The 21065-nt window shown below is 40.3% G+C and overlaps 1 protein-coding gene across 1 annotated transcript in view; it reads right to left on the bottom strand.

Annotated features, from left to right (window-relative positions):
* Positions 1-20157, bottom strand: part of LOC128661435 (patched domain-containing protein 3-like) — a 333526-nt gene extending 313369 nt beyond the window's left edge. Inside the window, exon 1 of the mRNA XM_053715688.1 lies at positions 20071-20157. The gene's annotated coding sequence lies outside the window, so the exon portion shown is untranslated. The remainder of the gene's footprint in view (positions 1-20070) is intronic.
* Between the last annotated feature and the right edge of the window lie 908 nt (positions 20158-21065).

Raw genomic sequence — 21065 nt, 5'->3', positions numbered from 1 at the left:
TTTTTTTATAACAAATTTCAAAGTTATGTATATTTCCACTCCCCTTGTACCATGTGATAGCAATCAGCCAATCACAAATTCATATACGTATAGTCTGTGAATTCTTGCACATGCTCAGTAGGATCTGGTGACTCAAAAATTGTAAATATAAAAGAAAGTGCACATTTTTTGTAATGGAAGTAAATTGGAAAGTTGTTTAAAATTACATGATGTATCTGAATCATGAAAATTTAATTTAACCTGAGTGTCCCTTTAAAGTCATACTTGAAAAAAAAATGTATTTAATGGGTTTATATTATTACTCGTGATGTTGCTAAATTTGGCATATTATTTAGGCTTACAACTTTCATTTTCGCATTTTTTGTGCATGGTCTGGAAATGCAATAAGATGGAATGCATCTAAAATATGAAGTGGGATATATATATATGATTATATATATGTACATATGTATTTATGTATTTATATGTGCATATATGTATTTACAGACATATATACACATATAAACACATAAATACTTATGTATACATATATAGACCTATATAGAAGTGCATTTATGTAAAAGCATATTTATGCAATATTCATATTTAATAAAGGTTTTAACTATATATGTACTGTAAATATGTTACATTCCAATGTTCTGCACATAGTAGAATATGTTCTAAGTATTTATAAATAGATATTTCTATATAAATATATCTGTATAGAAGCTTAATTCTAGCTCAATTAACGCTCAAGCAGAAGCGTTAATTTGCACTCCACTTGTAATGTGGCCCTAAACTGGTGGTTTAAAATTACCCAGGTCTAATTTGACTGTGGTGATTGACAGCCCCAGCTCTCGTGCAGCAGAAGATAGCATCAAATGATCATCCACTCGTTCAATGATAAATGTGGGCAACACAATATTGCCGATAGTTGCTATCATGGACAGTCAGAATCCTTAATTTTTGGAACAAATTAAAAAGAAGAAAAAAAATCACAGTACAATGTTCCTTTAACCCACTCCCTCTTACATATGCTTCCAAACTATGATACTATGTATCTGGTTTATACTTATTTTGCAGCACTGGTTAAATAATAGTCTGCTTTATACTATCCTGCTTTAACTAGTGCTGCAAAATAAGTATAAACCAGTTAAAGAGACATACCATACAATTGCGAATAGAATCCAATCTGGGAACTGCTAACTGCTGCTAGAGAGTTGAACAGGACACTGGTACGCTGCAACTATGAACCGCTGAGATAATGATCCAGTGTTTTTGTTCCTGTGTCAAACATTCCCCCTTTGACTGTCCCTTTGACTAGAGTAAGTGGAAAACAGGAGGCGGACAAGTCCCCCAAAGTCAGATGCAGGGACAGATACTAGTGGGCTGAGTCTCTGGTGGCTGTGGATGTGTTTTTAAGACATGTGGGGCATCAATGGATCCTTTGATGTGGGATCAGGATCAAGCCCTTTGAAATCTTATACCCATTTTACATCTTCATGGGAACAGTATGCAGCATAGAAGCCCAGAAACCCTAGAGGGCCCTGAGCAAGCCCTTGTGTGCGTTCCTTGGCACCCAGTCAGTTAACCTCTTCAGTGCTGGAGACTCCCCAACACTAATACAGAATAATAAACACTAATACAGAATAATAAAATAGTGGTTTGCTCATTCTGATATAATTTTATTGCATGTTATTGGTCACAGGTTTTATATAAATGTAATCACAATATATAATTGTATGATTATTATTTATTTGTTATGCTGGGTCACCTTTTTTAACACAGCTACCATTAACGCTACACAGGGCAAAGCAGAGCATTTTATACATTAACGCCATCTTTTATTGGGGTAAATAATCTGCATAACTTGCCATGTTTGATTAGGGAACTAATGATACAACTCGGAGCGTGCCCACTCTAAAAAATAAATAAATGACTTGTAACGGGATTCTGGTAGTTCTGAGGTAAGTTTAATTAACCTTTATTAACATATATAGGGCATTTTGCAATCCCATTCTGGGAACTGCTAACTGCTGCCGGAGGGACACTGGTAGGCCGCAACTATGAACCGCTGAGATAATGAGCCAGTGTTTTTGTTCCTGTGTCAAACGTTCCCCCTTCAGTAAAATAGGCACATTGCGCATGTGCTAAAGCAGGGTACGAGTAAGATTGCAAAGTTACTGCATCACAAGAAGATGATGATGTAGCTGATGACGAAATAGGGGAGGTGCCAGGTGAACATTTTCAAATGGCAGAGGCGTGAACAGTAAGTGCTTTTACTTGTAAACGCTATATATTACAAAACTGGGCTACTATTTGTAAATAATGATCATTTAAAACTTTATATGTATCACTTATAAGAAGTTTTGGGTTGACTGTCCCTTTAAGGGCCCTTGGTATTTTATTATAGATTAGGGTTTTTTTTAATTTTGGGGTGTTTAGTTTTTTTTAAATTGGGGTATTAGTATAGGAATCATTTTTATTGTTTTGGATAATTTTGTTTGTTATTTTTTGTAATGGTAGTTTTTTTTATTTTTTTTTGTAATTTTAGTGTTTATTATTTTTTGTAATTGTAGTTTTAATGTTTCAGTAATCTTAGTTTTTTATTTTTAGTAATGTTAGGTTTTTTATTTTTTGTAATGTTAGGTTTTAATAGTGTAAGCTTAGGTTTTTATTTTTATTTCACAAGTAAGTTTGTATTTATTTTAACTAAGTTGTTAGTAAATAGTTATATTGTAGCTAGCTTAGGTTTTATTTTTATTTCACAGGTAAGTTTGTATTTATTTTTAAATAGGTAGTTAGTTAATAATTGTAACTTTAATTTAGGTCTATTTTAATTATGTTAAAGTTAGGGGGTGTTAGGTTTATGGGTTAATATAGTTTAATCTAGGTTGTTGCGATGTTGGGCCCTGTAGTTTAGGGGTATTTTACCGACAACGCCGGTATTTTAAGGTTCATGTGAATGTAGAAAATAAAGAATAAATATTGAAAGAAAGCCTCTGTCAAAATGAAACTTCTTTTGAGTGTGATGAATACTAGTTATAAACAAATGAGCATTTAAAATCAGTCCTATCAGCTTTAGCTTTAGAGTTATGCTGTTTAATTATTTATGCAAATGTATGTTAATTAGCATGGCCGGTATTTTCTTCCAAGAAAGGTGGCAACCCTATATATTTATCATTGAGTGCTCGAGTTCCAAAAAGAGCTGAATGTTATAAGCGGCCATCTTCTTCCACATTCAGATCATAACAAATTATCCATATGCACATACCTAATATTTTTCACCCCTGTACATGACTGTTCACAGTTCAAATGCTCATTATAGTTTAAAGGGAAATACAAGTGTAATAAAATAAAACATTTAGATTAAAAGTTCAAAATGTTAAATTGACCCAAAATGCATATTGGTTAACGGTGCTTATACATTTTAAAGCCAAGTTAAAGTTATAAAGAATAGATAATAACCATTTATTTTTAACATTTAGACAACCCTTGTTGAAGACACACACAGTGTAAAAAACGTATGAAAACAAAATCCTAAAACTGACATGGGATCTAATTTCTAAAAAATTAAAAAATAATTTCAACGGCATGTAAAAAATAAATATTAGATGACAAATACATGTATAAAATGAGTATCTCATCTCTCCCATACTTTAAAGTAGTCTTTTTCCAATTTATATTACCCTTATTCAAGATACTTTAAAAGTTTCAAACGATATGAGAATGGCCCCTAATGCCCCTGTTTCCGCGTGAGCCTTCAGGCTCTCCGGAAACAGCAGTAATGAAGCAGCGGTCCTAAGACCGCTGCTCCTTAACTGGTCCGCTGCCTCTGAGGCTGTAGACATAAATCCGCCAGATCCTATATGATTTGGTTGATTGACACCCCCTGCTAGTGGCCAATCTGCAGGGTGTGGCATTGCACAACAGCATATGCTGTCGGCATTCAGCGATGTCTGTCGGACATGATACGCTACAGCGTATCATGTCGGACAGACATTGCTAAATCAGCCCCAGAGCATTCAATTTTAAACAACTTTCTCAATTACTTTTATTATCAATTTTTCTTCATGCTCATGTTTTTTTTTTGCTGAAATGTAGGGATGTATGCTTATGAGCCAGATCATTTCTAGAGCACTATATGGCAGCAGTTTTGCAAGAATGTTATCCATTTGCAAGAGCAGTAGATGGCAGCAGTATTTCCTGTCAAGTAGTGCTCCAGATGCCTACCTAGGTATCTCTTCAGCACAGAATATATTACGGAAGTGAAGCAAATTTGATAAATTTGATAATAGAAGTAAATTATAAACTTTTTTTTAAATGTTTTAAAAAACATTGAACCACTCACTGTTTATATCAAACGGGAACATTTAATTAAACTGCAACAGCGTAAAAAGTAGCAACTTTATTGCATCTAAAGATTAGATTTATTCATTTAACTTCAAACGAGCAGCATGTTCTACAATTTATCTAATCCACGCAGATTGTTTATCAGTTATTCAGCACTACATTACTTGTTAAATTACAAATATCTGAAATAAAATACTTACACAGCACAATCTGACATTTTTATTACGTTCTTTATTAAATATTTTTAAACCCTTTCTATTATGTGTAATGTTTAATATCTGAGATATTCTTCCAACTTATAAAATATATTTGCAAAGGCTGAGAGGCTTTAAAGTTGTGTATTAATATTAAATATTTAAACAATAGAAATCAGACAGGTTATATAAAATTAGAAAACATTACTTGCAAATCCGGAGTTGGTAACCCAACTTGAAATTAAAGTGTAATGATGCTCCCATATTGTAAGATTTTAAAATTGTACAAAAGTGTTCTGTGCAATTGAAATAAAAAAATATTAATACAATAGGGCATTATAAAGTTATATCTGTTTTAATCATGCCATTTTAGAAGGAATACCTTAGATAAAGCTTATAAGTATTTTATTTGTTTGCTTTACACAAATATTCCTAATGTACAAAATACGTTACAAATATTTCACACATTCTGCAGACCCTGTCTGTGTTTTCATAACCAAAGATTTTTTTTTAGCATTTTTTTGTGTCTATAGCATGTAAGATTAGTGATGTCCCGAACTGTTCGCCGGCGAATAGTTCCTGGCGAACATAGCTTGTTCGCGTTCTCAATGGCGGCCGAACATATGCGATGTTCGATCCACCCCCTATTCGTCATCATTGAGTAAACTTTGACCCTGTATCTCACAGTCTGCAGACACATTCCAGCCAATCATCAGCAGACCCTCCCTCCCAGACCCTCCCAGCTCCTGGACAGCAGCCATTTTAGATTCATTCGGAAGCTGCTTTCTTAGTGAGAGGAGGGACAGTGTAGCTACTGCTGATTTAATAGGGAAATTGATAGCTAGGCTAGAGTATTCAGTGTCCACTACAGTCCTGAAGGACTCATCTGATCTCTGCTGTGAGTACAGCACCCCAAAAAGCCCTTTTTAAGGCTGCTTTTTTTTCCTGTGTAATCTAATTGCAGTTGCCTGCCTGCCAGTGTGTGTGCCAGGCTCACAGCGTATACTGTGCCCACTTGCCCGTTGCCACCACTCATATCTGGTGTAACATTAGTGTAAATTTAAAAAAAAAAACTTTTTTGACTGTGAAATATCAGTCTGCTTGTGTAATCTAATTGCAGTTGCCTGCCTGCCTTCCAGCGTGTGTGCCAGGCCCACTTGCCCACAGTGCCACCACTCATATCTGTTGTCACAGTAGTGTAAATTTAAAAAAAAAACTTTTTTGACTGTAAAACATCAGTATGCTAGCGTAATCTAATTGCAGTTGCCTGCCTGCCAGCGTGTGTGCCAGGCCCACTTGCCCACAGTGCCACCACTCATATCTGTTGTAACAGTAGTGTAAATTTAAAAAAAAAAACTTTTTTGACTGTGAAACATCAGCATGCTAGTGTAATCTAATTGCAGTTGCCTGCCTGCCAGCGTGTGTGCCAGGCCCACTTGCCCACAGTGCCACCACTCATATCTGTTGTAACAGTAGTGTCAATTTTTTAAAAAAAACTTTTTTGACTGTTAAACATCAGTCTGCTAGTTCAATTTTAAACAACTTTCTCAATTACTTTTATTATCAATTTTTCTTCATGCTCATGTTTTTTTTTTGTTGAAATGTAGGGATGTATGCTTATGAGCCAGATCATTTCTAGAGCACTATATGGCAGCAGTTTTGCAAGAATGTTATCCATTTGCAAGAGCAGTAGAGGGCAGCAGTATTTCCTGTCAAGTAGTGCTCCAGATGCCTACCTAGGTATCTCTTCAGCACAGAATATTACGGAAGTGAAGCAAATTTGATAAATTTGATAATAGAAGTAAATTATAAACTTTTTTTTAAATGTTTTAAAAACATTGAACCACTCACTGTTTATATCAAACGGGAACATTTATTAAACTGCAACAGCGTAAATAGTAGCAACTTTATTGCATCTAAAGATTAGATTTATTCATTTAACTTCAAACGAGCAGCATGTTCTACAATTTATCTAATCTACGCAGATTGTTTATCAGTTATTCAGCACTACATTACTTGTTAAATTACAAATATCTGAAATAAAATACTTACACAGCACAATCTGACATTTTTATTACGTTCTTTATTAAATATTTTTAAACCCTTTCTATTATGTGTAATGTTTAATATCTGAGATATTCTTCCAACTTATAAAATATATTTGCAAAGGCTGAGAGGCTTTAAAGTTGTGTATTAATATTAAATATTTAAACAATAGAAATCAGACAGGTTATATAAAATTAGAAAACATTACTTGCAAATCCGGAGTTGGTAACCCAACTTGAAATTAAAGTGTAATGATGCTCCCATATTGTAAGATTTTAAAATTGTACAAAAGTGTTCTGTGCAATTGAAATAAAAAAATATTAATACAATAGGGCATTATAAAGTTATATCTGTTTTAATCATGCCATTTTAGAAGGAATACCTTAGATAAAGCTTATAAGTATTTTATTTGTTTGCTTTACACAAATATTCCTAATGTACAAAATACGTTACAAATTTTTCACACATTCTGCAGACCCTGTCTGTGTTTTCATAACCAAAGATTTTTTTTTAGCATTTTTTTGTGTCTATAGCATGTAAGATTAGTGATGTCCCGAACTGTTCGCCGGCGAATAGTTCCCGGCGAACATAGCTTGTTCGCGTTCGCAATGGCGGCCGAACATATGCGATGTTCGATCCACCCCCTATTCGTCATCATTGAGTAAACTTTGACCCTGTATCTCACAGTCTGCAGACACATTCCAGCCAATCATCAGCAGACCCTCCCTCCCAGACCCTCCCAGCTCCTGGATAGCAGCCATTTTAGATTCATTCGGAAGCTGCTTTCTTAGTGAGAGGAGGGACAGTGTAGCTGCTGCTGATTTAATAGGGAAATTGATAGCTAGGCTAGTGTATTCAGTGTCCACTACAGTCCTGAAGGACACATCTGATCTCTGCTGTAAGTACAGCACCCCAAAAAGCCCTTTTTAGGGCTGCTTTTTTTTCCTGTGTAATCTAATTGCAGTTGCCTGCCTGCCAGTGTGTGTGCCAGGCTCACAGCGTATACTGTGCCCACTTGCCCGTTGCCACCACTCATATCTGGTGTAACATTAGTGTAAATTTAAAAAAAAAAAAACTTTTTTGACTGTGAAACATCAGTCTGCTTGTGTAATCTAATTGCAGTTGCCTGCCTGCCAGCGTGTGTGCCAGGCCCACTTGCCCATAGTGCCACCACTCATATCTGTTGTCACAGTAGTGTAAATTTAAAAAAAAAACTTTTTTGACTGTGAAACATCAGTATGCTAGCGTAATCTAATTGCAGTTGCCTGCCTGCCAGCGTGTGTGCCAGGCCCACTTGCCCACAGTGCCACCACTCATATCTGTTGTAACAGTAGTGTAAATTTAAAAAAAACCCTTTTTTGACTGTGAAACATCAGTATGCTAGTGTAATCTAATTGCAGTTGCCTGCCTGCCAGCGTGTGTGCCAGGCCCACTTGCCCACAGTGCCACCAGTCATATCTGTTGTAACAGTAGTGTCAATTTTTTAAAAAAACTTTTTTGACTGTTAAACATCAGTCTGCTAGTGTAATCTAATTGCAGTTGCCTGCCTGCCAGCGTGTGTGCCAGGTCCACTTGCCCACTGTGCCACCACTCATATCTGTTGTAACAGTAGTGTAAATAAAAAAAAAAATCTTTTTTGACTGTGAACCATCAGTCTGCTAGTGTAATCTAATTGAAGTTGACTGCCTGCCAGCATGTGTGCCAGGCCCACTTGCCCACAGTGCCACCACTCATATCTGTTGTAACAGTAGTGTAAATTAAAAAAAAAAACTTTTTTGACTGTGAAACATCAGTCTGCTAGTGTAATCTAATTGCAGTTGCCTGCCTGTGTGTGTGCCAGGCTCACAGCATATACTGTGCCCACTTGCCCAGTGCCACCACTCATATCTTATTTAATAGTAGTGTAAGTGTAAATTTAAAAAAAATTTAACTTTTTGGACTGTGAAACATCAGTCTGCTTTTTTGTGTCAGGCTCACAGCGTATACTGTGCCCACTTGTCCAGTGGCACCACTCATATCTTGTTTAATAGTATTGTAAGTGTACATTTTTAAAAAAATGACAGGCAGAGGCAGGCCCCCCGCAGGTGCCGTCGTGGTCGTGGTGCTGTGATTCCCTAAGGCCCTAGAATAATGGCCAGTGTTCAGAGGCCACATACCATGAACTCGAAAAGTTCTGAGGAGGACATAGTTGACTTTTTAACACAGGACACCCAATCTTCTATAGCTTCCGCTCCAAACCTTGACGCACCGTCCTCCTCCAGCTTATCTACGGGCACCTCTCAAGTTACCACTCGCCCGCCTGCCGCCACCACCAACACTAGCACCACAGCCGCTTCACTTGATCTGGCAGAGGAGTTATTAACACAACATTTGGAAGAAATGAGTGATGCGCAACCATCATTGACAGAGGATGTAGATAACAGTGATATGTCTCAGTCAGGCAGCATTACAGACATGGACGTACGGTTTGATGATGATGATGTTGTACCCGCTGCTGCTTCCTTTGTTGATTTGTCAGATACAAGTGAAGCGGTTGATGATGACGATGCGTCCCTGGATGTCACGTGGGTGCCCGCTAGAAGAGAAGAAGAACAGGGGGAAAGTTCAGATGGGGAGACAGAGAGGAGGAGGAGGAGACGAGTTGCAAGCAGGGGGAGGTCGTCGGAAGGAGCTAGTGGCACAGTGAGACAGCATGCATCGGCACCCGGGGTGAGCCAGACAGCACGCCAATCAACGCATGCTGTTGCCACCACCAGAATGCCGTCATCGCAGAGTTCAGCAGTGTGGCATTTTTTGTGTGTCTGCCTCTGACAACAGCAATGCCATTTGCAACCTGTGCCAAAAGAAACTGAGTCGTGGGAAGTCCAACACCCACCTAGGTACAACTGCATTGCGAAGCCACATGATCACACATCACAAACGCCTATGGGATCAACACATGAGTAGAAGCAGCCCACAAACTCAAAGCCGCCATCCTCCTCCTGGTCCAGCATCTTCAGCCACGTCAACCACTGCTGTCCTCCTTGCCACCTCTCAACCATCCACCACTCCATCTCTCGTCCGGAGCATTTCCTGCTCATCTGCCCACAATCAGGTGTCTGTCAAGGACATGGTTGAGCGTAAGAAGCCAATGTCACAAAGTCACCCCCTTGCCCGGCGTCTGACAGCTGGCTTGTCTGAACTCTTAGCCCACCAGCTTTTACCATACAAGCTGTTGGAGTCTGAGGCGTTCAAAAAATTTGTAGCTATTGGGACACCGCAGTGGAAGGTACCCGTCCGAAATTTCTTTTCACAAAAGGCAATTCCCAACCTGTACTCGATTGTGCGAAAGGAAGTAATGGCATGTCTGGCACACAGTGTTGGGGCAAGGGTCCATCTGACCACTGATAGCTGGTCTGCAAAGCATGGTCAGGGCAGGTATATCACCTACACTGTGCATTGGGTAAACCTGCTGACGGCTGACAACCATGGAATGAGTGGCTCTGCAGAGTTGGTGACACCGCCACGACTTGCAGGCAGGCCTGCTGCCACCTCCTCTACTCCTCCTACTCCATCCTCTTCCATAACATCCTCGGCTGAGTCCTCTTCTTCTGCTGCTGTGTCTTGCTCCACATCAAAGGCACCCCCCCAGCTCCCCAGGTACTATTCCACATCCCGGATACAGCAGTGTCACGCCGTCTTGGGGTTGACTTGCCTGAAAGCAAAGAGTCACACCGGACCAGCACTCCTGTCCGCCCTGAACGCACAGGTGGATCAGTGGCTGACTCCACACCAACTGGAGATCGGCAAAGTGGTTTCTGACAACTATAGTAATTTGGTGGCGGCATTGAAATTGGGCAAGTTGTCACATGTGCCGTGCATGGCACATGTGTGTAATCTGATCGTACAACGCTTTTTGCATAAGTACCCAGGCTTACAGGACGTCCTGAAGCAGGCCAGGAAGGTGTATGGCCATTTCAGGCATTCCTACACAGCCATCGCGCACTTTTCTGATATCCAGTGGCAAAACAACATGCCAGTGAGTCGCTTGATTTGCGACAGCCCAACACATTGGAATTCAACACTCCTAATGTTCGACCGCCTGCTCCAACAAGAAAAAGCTGTTAACGAGTATTTGTATGACCGGGGTGCTAGGACAGCCTCTGGGGAGCTGGGAATTTTTTTGCCACGTTACTGGGCGCTCATGCGCAATGCCTGTAGGCTCATGCATCCTTTTGAGGAGGTGACAAACCTAGTCAGTCGCACCGAAGGCACCATCAGCGACATCATACCATTTATTTTCTTCCTGGAGCGTGCCCTGCTAAGAGTGCTGGATCAGGCCGTAGATGAGTGTGAAGAGGAAGAGTTGTGGTCACCATCACCACCAGAAACAGCCTTATCAGCATCGCTTGCTGGACCTGCGGCAACGCTGGAAGAGGATTGTGAGGAAGAGGAGTCAGAGGAGGAATGTTGCTTTGAGGAGGAGGAGGAAGACCAACCACAACAGGCATCCCAGGGTGCTCGTTGTCACCTATCTGGTACCCGTGGTGTTGTACGTGGCTGGGGGGAAGAAGATACCTTCAGTGAGATCACTGAGGACGAGGAACGGGACATGAGTAGCTTGGAATCCAACCTTGTGCAAATGGGGTCTTTCATGCTGTCGTGCCTGTTGAGGGACCCTCGTATAAAAAAGCTGAAGGAGAACGACCTGTACTGGGTGTCCATGCTACTAGACCCCCGGTATAAGCATAAAGTTCCTGAAATGTTATCGAATTACAGCAAGTCGGAAAGGATGCAGCAGTTCCAAAATAAATTAAAAACTATGCTTTACACAGCGTATAAGGGTGATGTCACAGCACAACGGGAATCTAAGAGGGGAAGAGGTGAAAGTAATCCTCCGACTCCCACGACCATGCCGGCAAGGACAGGATGCTTTACAGACGTGTTGTTGATGGAGGACATGCAGAGCTTTTTAATTTCTATGCATCGCCACAGCCCTTCGGGGTCCACCCTCAGAGAACGACTCGACCGACAGGTAGCAGACTACCTCGCCTTAACTGCAGATCTCGACAATCTGAGGAGCGATGAACCCCTTGACTACTGGGTGTGCAGGCTTGACCTGTGGCCTGAGCTATCCCAATTTGCAATAGAACTTCTGGCCTGCCCCGCTTCAAGTGTCCTGTCAGAAAGGACCTTCAGTGCAGCAGGAGGTATTGCCGCAATGTTTTAGGGCACTTTCTGCCTGGGAAACAAACATCAATTTTTCTGGCCGCTGCTACAACAGCGGCTGCAACAATACCTAATTTTTCAGGCATGTGTACAATACATGTCAAATTTTTCTGGCCTCTGGTGCTGCACTGCGATTTCAAAAACCACACCACTCATATCTGGTGGCACAGTAGATTGCACGCGCAGTGCCCCAAATTTGAAGTAGGAGGACCGATCAAGCATCTTTTTCCATCTCCCGGTTCCTAAAATCCATGCCATATACACGTCCCCTGGCACCGCAACTGCCTCTGGGAACCTTACCATGAGTCCCAGCCCGCACATCTTGTAATTCTCTGTCTGGGAAATTATCTATCTATCTATCAAATCTATCTATTTATCTATCAAATCTATCTATCGTATCTATCAAATGTATATTGCATCTATTGATCTATCTAATCTATGTATCTATCTATCAAATCTATCTATCTCGTGGCCGGACTGTTTTGTGATAGCCACTTGTGTTTCGGCCAAATGTCCATCGGACAAATGTCCGTCGGCTAAAGGTCCGGCCACGATTGCACGCGCAGTGCCCCACATTTGAAGTAGGAGGACCGACCAAGCATCTTTTTCCATCTCCCGGTTCCTAAAATCCATGCCATATACACGTCCCCTGATAGGGGGAGTAACAGGTATTAAACTGATCAGAATAGTACTACTTAGCACACCACTCATATCTGGTGGCACAGTAGATTGCACGCACAGTGCCCCAAATTTGAAGTAGGAGGACCGACCAAGCATCTTTTTCCATCTCCCGGTTATGAAAATCCATGCCATATACACGTCCCCTGGTGCCGCAACTGCCTCTGGGAACCTTACCATGGGTCCCAGACTGCACGTCTTGTAATTCTCTGTCTGGGAAATTAAATATCCATCAAATCTATCTATTTATCTATCAAATGTATCTATCTATCATATCTATCAAATGTATACTGCATCTATTGATCTATCTATCTAATCTATGTTGTATCTATCAAATCTATCTATCTCGTGGTTGTGCAAATGGACTGTTTGCAGTTGTTTGCGGTGCATTAAACGGGGAGTTTGGTCTGTCACTGTGAAGCGGGCGTAACCCTTACACTACCTGATCGATACAACATCATACCTGATGGTTTAAAGCACGTTATTCCAAACAATTTAGGAATGTTAGGTGATTTATGCCCTTTATGGATTAAAACCAGACTCTGCATCAACTATGTAATTTTCCGTGGGAGTTTTGCCATGGATCCCCCTCCGGCATGCCACAGTCCAGGTGTTAGTCCCCTTGAAACAACTTTTCCATCACTATTGTGGGCAGAAAGAGTCCCTGTGGGTTTTAAAATTCGCCTGCCTATTGAAGTCAATGGCGGTTCGCCCGGTTCGCCCGGTCGCGAACAGTTGCGGATGTTCACGTTCGCCATTCGTGAACAGAAAATTTTCAGTTTGCGACATCACTATGTAAGATCACAAGTTCATTGTTCCTGTCAATTATCTCATGTCAAGGTAGCTTACAGCAGAGTGACTCATGTTCATGTTAATAGCTTTCAATGATTGAGTTTGTGCAGTTTTTTACCAAATGTCATATGTGTAATATGTCCCCCCAGATTGTGGAAGAGAAAAGGATATATGTGGCACGTTTAATATAGTATGAAAGGTAACATTAAGGGTTACAGACACACTTCTGCACATAAGGGATGGTAAAGAAAAACACTGGGGGTCTTCAAGATTTCCTGGGATAATCATAACGCTATCTTAAGAATTAGTTGTTAACATTTTAAAGCAAATAAGGCAGACACATTGGGACTATTAATCATTTTGGTGTCTCTATTTCTATATAACTTTTGTTATTAGAGTCAAAAATTTTGTTTGTGTGTGTGTGTATATATATATATATCCTATACTATAAAAGGCCAAGTGTGTTTTTCCGAAGCTGTCATGCGCAGTAGAGACAGCACAAGGACAAACACGCCTGGCCTTACAGTCCCTATCTGATCTGTGGCAGAAGTGGGCGTGGTCGGTTGTGAAATGGGCGTGGCTGGGCGTAAAGGGGGCGTGGTCATGCACGGTCGCTCACGCAAAATAGAGGGGAGAGAGAGGGAGAGAGAGAGCACAAAAGAGAAGGGTGGGGAAAGAGCACAAAAGAGAGGGGGGAGAGAACACAAAAGAAAGTGGGGGAGAGAGCACAAAAGAGAGAAGGGGAGAGAGCACAAAAGAGAGGGTGGAGAGAGCACAAAAGAGAGGGGGAAGAGAGCACAAAAGAGAGGGTGGAGAGAGCACAAAAGAGAGGGGGGAGAGAGAGCGCAAAAGAGAGGGGTGAGAGAGAGCGCAAAAGAGAGGGGGAGAGAGAGCGCAAAAGAGAGGGGGAGAGAGAGAGCACAAAAGAGAGGGGGGAGAGAGAGCGCAAAAGATAGGGGGAGAGAGAGAGCGTAAAAGAGAGGGGGAGAGAGAGTGCAAAAGAGAGGGGAGAGAGGGGGGGAGAGTGCAAAAGAGAGGGGGGAGAGAGAGAGCGCAAAAGAGAAGGGGAGAGAGAGAGCGCAAAAGAGAGGGGGAGAGAGAGCACAAAAGAGAGGGGGAGAGAGAGAGCGCAAAAGAGAGGGGAGAGAGAGAGCTCAAAAGAGAGGGGGAGAGAGTGCAAAAGAGAGGGGGAGAAAGAGAGCAGAAGAGGGGGATAAAGAGAGGGAGATAGACAGCAAAAGAGAGGGGGGAGAGCCCAAAAGAGAGGGGGGAGAGAGAGCGCAAAAGAGAGGGGGAAGAGCGCAAAAGAGAGGGGGAGAGAGAGCGCAAAAGAGAGGGGGGAGAGAGCACAAAAGAGAGGGGGGAGAGAGTGCAAAAGAGATGGGGGAGAGAGCGCAAAAGAGAGGGGGGAGAGAGCACAAAATATAGGGGGAGAGAGAGAGCACAAAAGAGAGGGGGAGAGAGAGCACAAAAGAGGGGGGAGAGAGAGCGCAAAAGAGAGGGGAAAGAGTGCAAAAGAGAGGGGGAGAGAGCGCAAAAGAGAGGGGGGAGAGAGAGAGCGCAAAAGAGAGGGGGGAGAGAGAGAGCTTAAAAGAGAGGGGGAGAGAGCGCAAAAGAGAGGGGGAGAGAGAGAGCAGAAGAGGGGCGATAAAGAGAGGGAGAGAGACAGCAAAAGAGAGGGGGGAGAGCGCAAAAGAGAGGGGGGAGAGAGAGTGCAAAAGAGAGGGGGGAGAAAGAGAGCGCAAAAGAGAGGGGGGAAGAGCGCAAAAGAGAAGGGGAGAGAGAGCGCAAAAGAGAGGGGGAGAGAGAGCGCAAAAGAGAGGGGAGAGAGCGCAAAACAGAGGGGAGAGAAAGAGAGCACAAAAGAGAGGGGGGAGAGAGCGCAAAAGTGAGGGGAGAGAGAAAGAGCAAAAGAGAGGGGAGAGAGAGAGGGGGGGAGAGTGCAAAAGAGAGGGGGAGAGAGAGAGTGCAAAAGAGAGGGGAGAGAGAGAGGGGGGAGAGAGCCCAAAAGAGAGGGGGAGAGAGAGAGTGCAAAAGAGAGGGGGAGAGAGAGCGCAAAAGAGAGGGGGAGAGAGAAAGCGCAAAAGAGAGGGGGGAGAGAGAGAGCGCAAAAGAGAGGGGGAGAGAGTGAGCAAAAGAGAGGGGGAGAGAGAGCTCAAAAGAGAGGGGGAGAGAGCGCAAAAGAGAGGGGGAAATAGCGCACAAGAGAGGGGAGAGAGTGCAAAAGAGAGGGGGGAGAGAGAGAGAAAAAGAGAGGGGGGAGAGAGAGAGAGCAAAAGAGAGGGGGAGGGAGAGAGCGCAAGGGGTGGGACCGCTGTGTTGCAAAAAATGGCCCATGTGAACGGGCATTAGAACCATTATATATATATATATATATATATATATATATATATATATATATATACAGTATATATAAATATATATGATTTTGGCGCCACTCTGACCTGGGGGTAGGTAAACTTTGACTGTTTTATTTAGAGTACAATTTAAGTGTGATGTGTAAACACTATTGTCATTCTTATGGAGAGTTAATCTCCAAAAACATTAAAAAAAACCTTGCTTGTTTGTTGAGAAAGCCCTGTGAGTGCATTATTTGGAGGAAATATTGGTTAAATTTCTGCACCCAGGCAGTTGGCTCTTGGTGGGTGTGGATCTGAAGAAAGAATTTGAATATATATATATATATATATATATATATATATATATATATATATATATATATATATATATAAAAACATATATATGTTTTTGTGTGTCAGTATATATATATATATATATATATATATATATATACATACACATATATATATTTACATATATGCACACTAAAATATCCAGTTGTTGTGCACTCAAAGGGGCTGATTTATCAAGTGTCGGGCGGACATGATCTGCTATAGCATACGCTGTTGGCATTTATAATTGCACAAGCATTTCGTGTGAAGTGCTTATGCAATGCCGCCCCCTGCATATTCACGGCCAATGGGCCGCTAGCAGGGGGTGTCAATCATCCCGATCATATCTGATTGGGATGATTGCTGTCCGTTTCCTCAGAAATAACGGATGACTAATGGAGCAGCGGTCTTTTGGCCTCTGCTTCTTAACTTTTGTTTCCGGTGAGCCTGAAATCTTGTGCGGAAACAGCTGCATTCGCAGCTTCTTAAATCTGCCCCAAAATGTCAACCACCAGGGTGCTGCAGACTCAAAAACATTCAAATACTGTATTGAGAGCACTCGCTTTGTTTTTTTTTTTTAATAACTTTTATTTCCCGAAACATCCTTACAAAAGTAATTGTGTTTTAGTGTCCACTGACAGCTTTTTCAAGTGTTTATAGAGCAAAGAAGCAAACAGATATAACATCTACAATACATAAATTCACATTTAAATAGTAGTCTCGCTTGGCAGGGCCGCCATCAGGGGGTGACAGGGGTGTCCCATGAGGCAAGAACATGGCAGCCACCAGTGGGAACTACAGCAGAGTGCTAATTGAGCATGGGAATGGGAAGTGTTATTACAAAGAGTAAAGTATTAGCATTTGAGAAAAATTTCTGAGTGCCCACTAAACTACGATGCACAGTGTGAGACAGACTTGACACTTTGTTTGTACAGTGTTTGCCTGAGTCAGACAGCATTGCAGAGGAGGTAGGACTTAGTAAATGTTTTTTATTTCTTTGTGCAATTTTGGATTGTAACTTCAGTGTGGTAGTAGTTGTATGGTGGGGCCAGAGGTCCATAAAAACACATTTTTTTAGCAGCAGTGTATTTATGATTGTTTGACATTGCTGTAGAAATTCTATATTTAAAGCCATGCAGAAATGTTTCCTCCTCAATACACAAACGGTAGGTGCCCTTATGGCAGATATGCATTTTTTTCTTAATATATATTAATTACATTCCAGTTTACTGCCCCTTTATGCAAAGACTTTCCAGATGCAAGGAGGCATTTTATCTAAGATTTTTACATCTGCATAAAATGTTATACTCTCAGACTAAGATTGCTCAGTGTTTGAAATGAGACAGGTTAACTTAAAACTGTTCAGTTTACATTACAGCTGACTTAATTTTGAAATACATACAAACAAGCCTAAATCCTGCATTTAACCAGATCTATCAGCTTATGGTTCCACCAAGACCATATAGAGTACAGCATTTTCAAAATCCATACAGCTGACAGATGGGAACATTTGTACACTATATTTGAAGTGGTTCTCTTGGTTGGGGAAAAAACAAACATATGTCAACCTTTTAAAAGTACTTTTCTTCATCTAGCCATCTACCCAGATCATTAATGTACAATTTTGAATTCACAGAATTTTTTTTTGCACATTTACAAATATGATTCTTTAAAAAGTGATCTCTTAATTTCTGCATTTTTTTTTATCATGCATGTCACACACTGTTGATTTAGGGGATGCAATGTGCAGAAATGTTACTTCCTGTGAGTGTTTCTGTGGGTGTCTGTGTTTATGTCTTTGTGCTTTTGCTTGTGTTTCTATGAGTGTGTATTTTTTTCTGTGGGTCTCTCTGTGAGGGTGGGTGTGTAGGTCTTTGTGCATTTTCTGTGGATGTCTGTGAGGGTGTGTGCATATGTCTTTGTGCTTTTTCTATGGGTGTCTCTTTGAGTGTGTGTGTGTGTATGTCTTTGTGTATTTTTTCTGGATGCCTCTGTGAGGGTGGGTGTGTATGTCTCTGTGTTTTTTGTGGATGTCTCTGTGAGGGTGGGTGTGTGTATGTATGTTTGTGTTTTCTGTGGATGTCTCTGTGAGGGTGTGTGTGTGTATGTATGTTTATGTTTTCTGTGGATGTCTCTGTGAGGGTGGGTGTGTGTATGTATGTTTGTGTTTTCTGTGGATGTCTCTGTGAGGGTGTGTGCGTTCTGTGGGTGTCTCTGTGAGGGTGTGTGTATGTCTGTGCATTTTCTGTGAGTGTCTCTGTGAGAGTGTGTGTATGTCTTTGTGCATTTTCTGCAGATGTCTCAGTGAGGGTGTGTATGCATGTCTTTCTGTGTTTTATGTGGTTGTCTGTGTGTGTGTATGTTTTGTGTGTTTTCTGTGGGGGTGTGTGTGTATGTCTTTGTGTGTTTTCTGAGGCCGTCTCTGTTGGTGTTTCCTTGGGTGTATGTGCAAGTTTGTGTTTGAGTTTGTGTGTGTGTGTGTCCATTGTCTGTTCTTTTTTAGGACATTTTGACCTTACTACTGATTATTCACATCTTTCTACAGACTTTGAGACTAATGAGACCTTTCTGGAAGTCACCAATCCAACATTTAACCTTTAAATTATTGTTTAGGCAGTTCAGGGCCCTTCCTTTCAGCCACTGCATGCTGTTGTCATCATTTAGTTGGCATCTTCCTTGACAAAAAGATAATCAGAACTCCATATTTTGTTTGACAAAACTGTAGTCTACCTCATTACTTGTCAGGTCAATGTAAACAAGTGCTGAGTGTCAGTGCCTGAGTGTGTTTGTGTGTTTCTTTGCGTGTCTGCTAGAGTGTCTATATGTGAATCCTTATGTGTGAGTGTGTGTGTTTCAGTGTATGAGTGTGTCTGTGTGTTTTTGTGTTTGTGTGTTACTACCTACTTTAAACATTTCCAAGTTTGACTACACTTAAAGGGACACTGAACCCAATTTTTTTATTTTGTGATTCAGATAGAGCATGAAATTTTAAGCAACTTTGTAATTTACTCCTATTATCAAATGTTCCTTATTCTCTTGGTATCTTTATTTGAAATGCAAGAATGTAAGTTTAGATGCTGGTCCATTTTTGGTGAACAACCTAGGTTGTCCTTGCTGATTGGTGGATAAATTCATCCACCAATCAAAAACTGCTGTCCAGAGTACTGAATCAAGAAAAAAGCTTAGATGCCTTCTTTTTTATATAAAGATAGCAAGAGAACGAAGAAACATTGATAATAGGAGTAAATTAGAAATTTGCTTAAAATTGCATGCTCTATCTGAATCACGAAAGAAAAAATTTGGGTTCAGTGTCCCTTTAAGAATAAAGTGCATATACGTTTTAGTCACTTGGTCAAAAATTGCACATGTCAGGGGGGGGGGGGGGGGCCCTGATCAATGGTTAAGTCAGGGGCCCCAAAATTTCTAGTGGCGGCCCTGCCGCTTGGGTCCATCACCACGCCAAATACATTGTTCACATCCACACAGAATTGCTATGGCTTTTTAAGGACTTTTCAGAATAAATGTTACTAAATGTTACTGTTACTAAATGTTTCAAGATATGTCAGCAAAATATTACTGTGTGTGTATATGTATATGTGTGTGTGTGTATGTATATATATATATATATATATATGTGTGTGTGTGTGTTTCTGTGGATATATATATGGGCATGTGTGTGTGTTCATATGTATGTGTGTGTATGTATATACTGTATATATGTATGTGTGCGTGTTTGTGTGTGTATATATATATATATATATATATGTGTGTGTGTGTGTGTATATATATATATATATATATATATATGTGTGTGTGTGTATGTTTCTGTGGGTATATATGTGTGCATATGTGTGTGCATATGTGTGTGTATATGTGTGTGTGTGTATATGTGTGGGTGTGTATATATATATATATATATATATATGTGTGTGTGTGTATGTTTCTGTGGGTATATATGTGTGTGTATATGTGTGTGTGTGTATATGTGTGGGTGTGCATGTGTGTGGTAAGAAACGATGTAAAGAAAAGAAGCTAATAGTGCAAAATGCAAGAAAGAAAATAAATATGCATACATATATAAAAATATGTGCCAACTATAAAACTTAAATGAATAAATACAATTTATTCCTTGGTAAAGAGAAGCTTACCTTCTTTTTTTCTTGCCCTGCATCAGTACATGGTAACCGTAAGCCACCTAAACACAGGTGAGCCTAGCTCACTGACCAGCAATTCTGTCAGACTTTCTGTTACATGTTAAAGGATTGATAAGGGCAAGTGATAGACAGCACAGAGGGCTTGGGAGGGGAGGAAAATGAACCAATCATCTGCAAAATCTCCCTGTGATGAGTCACAATGTCAGTGCCTGTACTGCCCTACAAAGATAACAACATAATTGCGAAGTAGTGACTCATGAGGGACAATTATTAATTTAGTTTAATCTAAATTGATCATTTTATCCAGCTTTCAGTTGATTATAATATGTACTTCCATGTTTTTATCTAAATAATATCTTCAAATGATTGATGTTATGAACAAAATACGTAAGCTTTCTTTGAAATCAAACTTATCTGATTACAAAAATAAGATATCTACATATTGGTATTTCGAGATATAAAACTTTAACCTTTCTTTAGTAAAGTGATATTAAATTAAATATGTGAAGTCAGGTAAAACGTTTACATCTTATAATGTGAGAAGCGGGGACGTGCCTCCCTCTCATGTATTTTGGGATTTCTAATGCTAGTCCAGCTCCACAAAATTATAATTTTAACACCTCCTAGGTCTTTCCACTCCTCAAGTTAAAGGGACATAAGATCCACAATTTTTCTTTCATGATTCAGATAATCATAAAACATACAATTTTAAACAAATTTCCATTTTACTTCTATTATCAAATTTTCTACATTTTCTTTTAATCCTTTGTTGAAAAGCAGAAAGGTAAGTTCATTTTTTTTTAAAAATGTTTCCTCTATCTGAATCTTGAAATAAATTTTTTAGGGTTTCATGTCCCCCTTTTTGGATTAAAACTTAATTACTAAATTGCAAAACATGCATACTGAGTCAAAAGAGTGTTTAAAGTTGTTTGCAATTTTTTATTTGTTTTGCATTTCCAATTTACTTCTATTATCGCATTTGCTTTGTT

The sequence above is a fragment of the Bombina bombina genome, chromosome 5 (genome assembly GCF_027579735.1).
Source record: "Bombina bombina isolate aBomBom1 chromosome 5, aBomBom1.pri, whole genome shotgun sequence".
Classification (NCBI taxonomy): Eukaryota; Metazoa; Chordata; class Amphibia; order Anura; family Bombinatoridae; genus Bombina; species Bombina bombina.
This window is presented reverse-complemented; position numbering and strand designations above follow the sequence as displayed.